General features: G+C 36.2%; 1 protein-coding gene across 1 annotated transcript in view; it reads right to left on the minus strand.

Annotated features, from left to right (window-relative positions):
• Positions 1 to 6,651, minus strand: part of LOC104126726 (contactin-associated protein-like 2) — an 838,919-nt gene that overhangs the window by 891 nt on the left and 831,377 nt on the right. The window lies entirely within an intron of this gene.

A 6,651-nucleotide genomic window follows, 5' to 3' on the forward strand; every position in this document is an offset into this window, starting at 1 on the left:
AAAATAAATCTAGGCCTTTGACAAAAGATAAAAATGTTCTGCAAGATATTTTTGAGGGGTTAATGGGAAACAGGGCTTTGCACATGAAAAGTCATTATGTGAGAACACAGTTCCAACGACTATGAACTGATGAAAGGAAGAAACACCAATTGCCTTTGTCATTTTGATAACCAACATAACTGTGTGAGAAGACTTCCTTGAACAACTGATACTAATAGTGACATATGGAACTAATAAGGGTTACCTTTGATCAGAAATTGATTAGAAGGACACAATGCTGATGCACTAAAGATTCAAGGTTTCTGTGTGAGGAAAATTCACGGTGCCTAGTAAGTTGCTGTGGGTTGGAGAGCAACACTGCTTTGCAGTACTGTAACAACAGGGATGCACCAGATTCTTTTGTGATTACATAATTTGGTGATTAGTACTGAAAACACTGTAGTCTGTCAAGCTTTCCATATTTTTACCCAAGCCGTGTTCCTATGGTAAACCAAAATTACTGCTTACTGAGACCTGAATATTTTACAATAGCAGCACCATATGACCTCATTGATTGTGGTTATGTTACAGATACCAACATTAAGAAATAATAGAAGTAGGAGACAATGAAAATACAAAAGCTTCTGTTTAGTTGTGAAAAGACAAAAAGAATCGGGAAGGACAACCTCATTTTGGTGATAAGAAATATAGCAGCATTGGCTGATCTCAACGTTTCCCACAGCCTCGTAAACACACAAAAAGTGTGTAATATCCTGCCTTTAAACTACCGAAAAGGAAGTCACTAGAAGTGTTAACTCTGTGCCATTTGTCAGGAGTTACCAGAGGAGATTTAAGATGAGATATTGTAATAATGAAACAAGACTCTCCACACTCCTCTTGTTGGAAGATTTGTTGAAGTTGGAAGGAAGTTTAAAAGGAAATAAAGAAAAGGCACAGAAATTTTCCTATTATAGACCAAGCATTACTTTTTCTTAGAGGGACATTCCACAGAACCAAAATGAAAAAAAAAATTATCTGAGAAAGGCACAGGGTTTCAGAATTAAAACAGTGAAGATTAAGTCCATATTAGTGATACTGTCTTCCTGTAAGAATACTATTCTATCACTTAGATGCAAAGAACTTTTAAATTCAAGTTGACTAGCTACCATTGTAAAAAAACACTATCTCAGCTGATAATGAGTACTCATAATGTCCATCTCAAATAGCCAAGGACTGAAATAGGCCAATCTTCCTCTGTGTTACTAAGGAAGACTGACAGTAGATAAAACCCAGAAAATTCTATTTTTTCTACAGATTATCCTTTAGTATATTACCACAAAGCTTCCTGGAAGTGCAGGTTTTGTCACTAATATTTATCATGTAAATTTCCTTCACATTTTAAGTTGGTTTTCTGTTTTTCTTTTGAATTTTCTTTCTGCTGTTTTGTATATTCCTACTACTTAGGACAAAGTCAAAGAAAAGTGTCTTGGACTTGGAATAGGAAAGGCAGAACTTTAAAAAAATCCATTAGAATCTATTCTGATGCCTTGAACTGGCTTGCACAAAAGCCCTGTTTCCCAGATGAACCAGACAGGCCTTTGTCCCAGACAATTCAGCTGTTCCTGCAGAGCAACACCACTGACCACGGTCATCCTTCCAGAGATGCAGAGACAAAAACATGCCATGCTGCTAACTTTGCTGAATTTATCATAAAAACAGATTCTCCAGTGAGATCATCTGGCAGTTTCAGAGAATACTAACTCACCTGCCAGATGTGCCTTACAGCAATAAAAATCGTAAAATGTAGTACATAGCAGTATGTTTTCAATTGATCTATGTAAATCTCATACCTGTTAATGCAAATCTCTGAGTCATTCCAAAACTTGCTGCCCAATACATTGCTTCAATATTTTAAATACATGAAAATACTTTGATAAACTGAGGCATACACAAAAGTACTGAAGTACTACTTCACCAAGTTCACAGAAATGTGCTTACACACACTGATGGGTTTTGGGTGCAACCCAGAGTAAAGTTACCTTCCCATGTTATGATTTTTCTTATCTCCAGGACTCTGTACTCCACCTTATTTTCCAGTCTTAATTTTCTCTGCATAATGTCAGGCTATTTTGGATTACACGGAGTCATGTGGACCCATGTGTTTGTAACTGATATGGTGCAAGGCTTTCTAATCAAATGTTCAGAGATAAGGTAAGCAAAGCAGACGGATCCTCCACAGGGAGTATGCATCACTAGCCAAATGAGATGAAATTCAGCAGGTGATGCAAGATGGTTATTATTTTAATATTCATATCCTTAGTCCAAAGGTCTATATCAAACACAATACTATTCTTGCACCAAGAAAAAAAATTAAAAAGGCAGCGGAAAGGAAGAAGAGGAATTTTTATTTCTGTATTGCTTTAAGCCCACCCCCCAGTACCAAGGAAAAATTTATAATTGTCACCTGTCAAGTTATATAAAGCATACAGCACAGTTTTTCTGAGAGCCTGGTATGGAAGTTTATTGCAGATTTATTTTCAAGAAAGGACTGAGATAGTTTATATGTTCACTGACAGCAATGTCTCACTTTTGGCAGAAAACACTGTACATCTAAGAGCTCTAATACATCAGTAAGGCATGTACTAGGCCAGTTAGAGCCTCATCTTGGATTTCTGAGCAGTAAAGACTCCTAGATTACCCATTAGAAAGCCATAGGAATATCATTAGCAATAGGACCTGCGTTAGGCATTATGTCTGTGAAGGGCGTTCCTTTCGGATACTGCTTTCTAGTCGATGTAGCCCTGACACTTTCCCTCCCAGTGAGGGAGTTGCAGGATTTACTGTGGCACGCTGTATGAAAGAAGATAGAAATGTACTTGTAGATGGATCTAGGTTGCCTTTATGTGAGTCAAATGTATCCTTTAAACCACTTCAGGATCTTTCTGTCAAAGTACAAGTAATATCTAGAAGTTTTTTGCACCTTGTAATGTATCTATTTATAAATATGTGCATAAAGTCAATAACCATTTCTAGAAAAGCATCTCAATCTCTTCCTGCTCTCTAGAAGATGATGGGAGATTGATTAGGGTATACCTGGCCAGTTACTGGAAGGAGATCTAGCTCCCATTTCATCTACAACTACTTTGTTGAAAGACCGGCTCAAATGACTGAAGAACACCTGATCATAGCAAGGACAAATTTACTGGCTTACCAGTGCACAGGGCACTCCCACTGGCAAGCCTGAAATCAGTTATGTCAGACTCACTGCACATATAGGATAGAAGCATGGGACACATCGAGACTGACAATTCCTTGACGTTTAGCAAGCTGTCTTGTCTGAAATCTGGAAGCTGAAAGACCTTGCCCTGCAGGTTAGGCACAGAGAGAGCATGAAGGAAAAGTTGTGGCTGGTGTGCAGGGAGGAAGCTCCTTGTCTGGGCAGGGGATTTTACTCTCTTGACACATTTTTCTGATTTAACTAAAAAGCCCTGCCATGAGGCATGGACTGAGACAGTCTGGGATGACAGGATCTTTCCTCGGCAAGAAAAAACACAATGACAGTGTAACATGGACACCTCCAAAAACCCAACTCCCCTCCCCACCAAGAGCAGACGCCTGCATCTCATACAGTTATACTGCTGGGCTTGGCCTTAAGCTGTCTGGAAAGGCTTAAAGGAGAAAGTTGCCAGGCAAAAATATCAACCTTATATATTGTGTGCTGATTACAAACTGCTATTTCCCTCTTAGTCTCAGTATTTGTTAGTGTGATAATACTTCCCAAGGAAATCAGCTAGACATTTATAGCTTGAAAATAATGCCAGCTTCTTCACTGATGGTTCCAGTTTCTCAGAAACTGCTTGTTAGTTGAGACCATTCTTCAGAAAGATTGAATCAGTAACCTGTCTGTGGCCAACTTCCCTTACAGAAAAGGTAACACAGATTATTCATACAATCTCAAATACCTGTATCATCACCATTTATGGAATTATGCCCATATAGCTGAGAAAAGAAGTGGTAGTCATAGTTAATACTTCAAAATCTGCAAAAAAAAACCCTACCCCGCATTTTCTGTCAATAGTAGACAGAAATCTCATTTAAAGTACATGGAAGTAAAAAAATCTGTCCTAGTTAACTGTAATTTGATATATACACCTGGCAGCTACAGTCACCACAATATTGGTATGAGTACTCCCTTAATACACTTGAAATTATTTTAAGAAAGCATAACATATGGCTATTTCTAACCACAAATGTTTAGAGAAAATTTGTTTGCCAGAACTGTGTATATGACTTCTGTACAGCCAAACACACCTATATAGGGCAGACACCACTTAACAACTATAATGTGGTTAAGTAGCATCATCTATAAAATATTCTATGTGTTTATGACCTCTGTTATTAAAATTAAAAACTATATCAAAATGAATTCATGTTGAAAGTAGTTATTAATAATTTAAGCATAATTATAGTATTCTCATAATATTTCTTTATCACAGACATACTAACAGGAAGTTAAAAGCTAATATTTTAAAGGAAATCTAAGTATGTTTTAAAATTCAAAAATGCAATAATATGACGGAAAAGGGTGTAAGTGAAATTTAAAGTAAAGGAGAGAAAAAAAGTGGTTTTTTTCAATGTCACATGGGACAGTTGCCATTTTCTGGGGGCTCTGATAATGTACTTTTGGAACTTAGCCTTCTGTGTAGTGTTTTCTTTGAGGCTGGTCAAAATACCCTAGTCCAATGAGTAATCCAGTCAGCCAAAGTAAGTGCTGGGCTTCACCTTAAATTTGAAACTCATGTAGAGCCACAGAATTTTGGGAAAAGACATGGCAGTTGAGTAAAAAAGTAGAGAGTAGAAATCTTCATGTTTATGTACAATTTGTACTTATGGTCAATGTCACATCATTAGCTCATAAAACCCAAGAGACTTCTCAGTTATGATGTAGATTAGGGAGTTAGACTGGACAACAATAGTTTCTTTTGATACTGCAATAACATTGAGAAGACAAGAATTATCTGATCTGCTGACTAGACTGAAGAATATACAACCATAATTAGGTAAAGCATCATTGATAATTGGATTAACTGCATTCCATTTTTGCCCAAAGATAATCCTATGCACAGATTTAAATTAATTTCAGGTATATTAAAAGTTGGAGCAGTCTGCATTATTCTGTTATTAATTTATTCTAAGAAATACTGATTTTTTAAAAACCCAAACATTTCTCAGCCCCACTGTAAGAAAATTATTTATTCATGAAGTCTCAGGAAAAGAAATTCTGTCATTGAGATAAGTGCTATAAATTTGGATGGATCCACTATACTTTCCTTATAAACAATGTTGTTGAAACCCAGTTTTAAGTGGAGAACAGAATTCAATGTAGATTTGCAATAATCTGTTTCTGTAAGCGAGGTGAATCAGAAATGTAATATATGCATTGAAAACTTAGCACCTGTCCCACTCTGTCCTCTCTCTGTCCTCTTACTGTCCATATTTTAAAATAAAGTGACTTTTGCCTTCAGCAGAAGAGGTTGGATACTTCCCATAGACATGGAAGCATAAGAGCTCCTAACTGCATTCACTAGGCTGATACTAGCTTTCCCACTGGAGGACAGAGTACCAAGACCAGCTAATTGCTAACACATCAGGAAGATAAGGCTCTCCTAGGTGATGGCTTCTTCATTCAAATGCATTTATTCTTAGCTCTTTCTTAATGTTACATAGAGTGTTCTAGTTGTACAGGGAAATAGATATGAAAAAGTGGTTCTTAAACTATTTTGATTTTATCAGTGAAGGAGGAGCCTAATTTTCTTTGAATAGAATGCAGAAAACCAGTAATGATAGATTCTTAATAGAATTCATAAAGGTTTTCACTAAGAACGATCTAATTAGATCCAAACTGCTAAGATGTTTGACACAGCTATAGAGCAAATAGGCTCCCTGTAATTTAGTCTATACATTACTCTATGGTAAAGCACTTCCTCTCCTCCAGATAGATATTATAGCAAGATTAAGTTCATTAATTTAATAATTACTTTTTTTAAAAAAAAGGTAAATGACCACCTGTTTCCTCAAAAGGAAATAAAAGTGACATAATTTACTTTGCTGACATTGCTTTGCAATGACTTATCTATGGTCCTTCCCACTCACTAGTTCCTTTTCACTAATAAAAAGTGAAATTAATTTAAAAATTTCCTTGATCGTTGGCTATTCAAATGATTGAATCAAATATCAACATAAGTGATTTTTCCCACTCTATATTCAACATATTTTGTGAAAGGTGGTGATCGTATTTAACACTACTCTACATCACTGACTACTTTCCAAATACTCAGTTTCCCCTGTTATTGAACTTTGCTCACTCATTTGCTTGGTGCTCACTCAAGCAAGAAAACTTGCTTCTTACAAGCAGATCAAGTAATCTTTGGTAATGATAAATAACTGGAAATAAGTATGGAAAATAAAATTCAGAAAACATAATGCATGTATTCCACAGGTATGAACATGTTTTTTCCCTTTTACTTTAATCTGCAGTTACAGTTATCACTATTAGAGCTGTACTTTTTTTGTATTAATAGGCTTATGTTCTTAAGATATTATCTGAGTAGACATTTTCAAGAAACCAGAAAACAGTTTAATATCTCTTTTTCCCCCCCTCTCCCCCCGCCT

The sequence above is a fragment of the Egretta garzetta genome, unplaced genomic scaffold, assembly GCF_000687185.1.
Source record: "Egretta garzetta isolate BGI_Z169 unplaced genomic scaffold, ASM68718v1 scaffold480, whole genome shotgun sequence".
Lineage (NCBI taxonomy): Eukaryota > Metazoa > Chordata > Aves > Pelecaniformes > Ardeidae > Egretta > Egretta garzetta.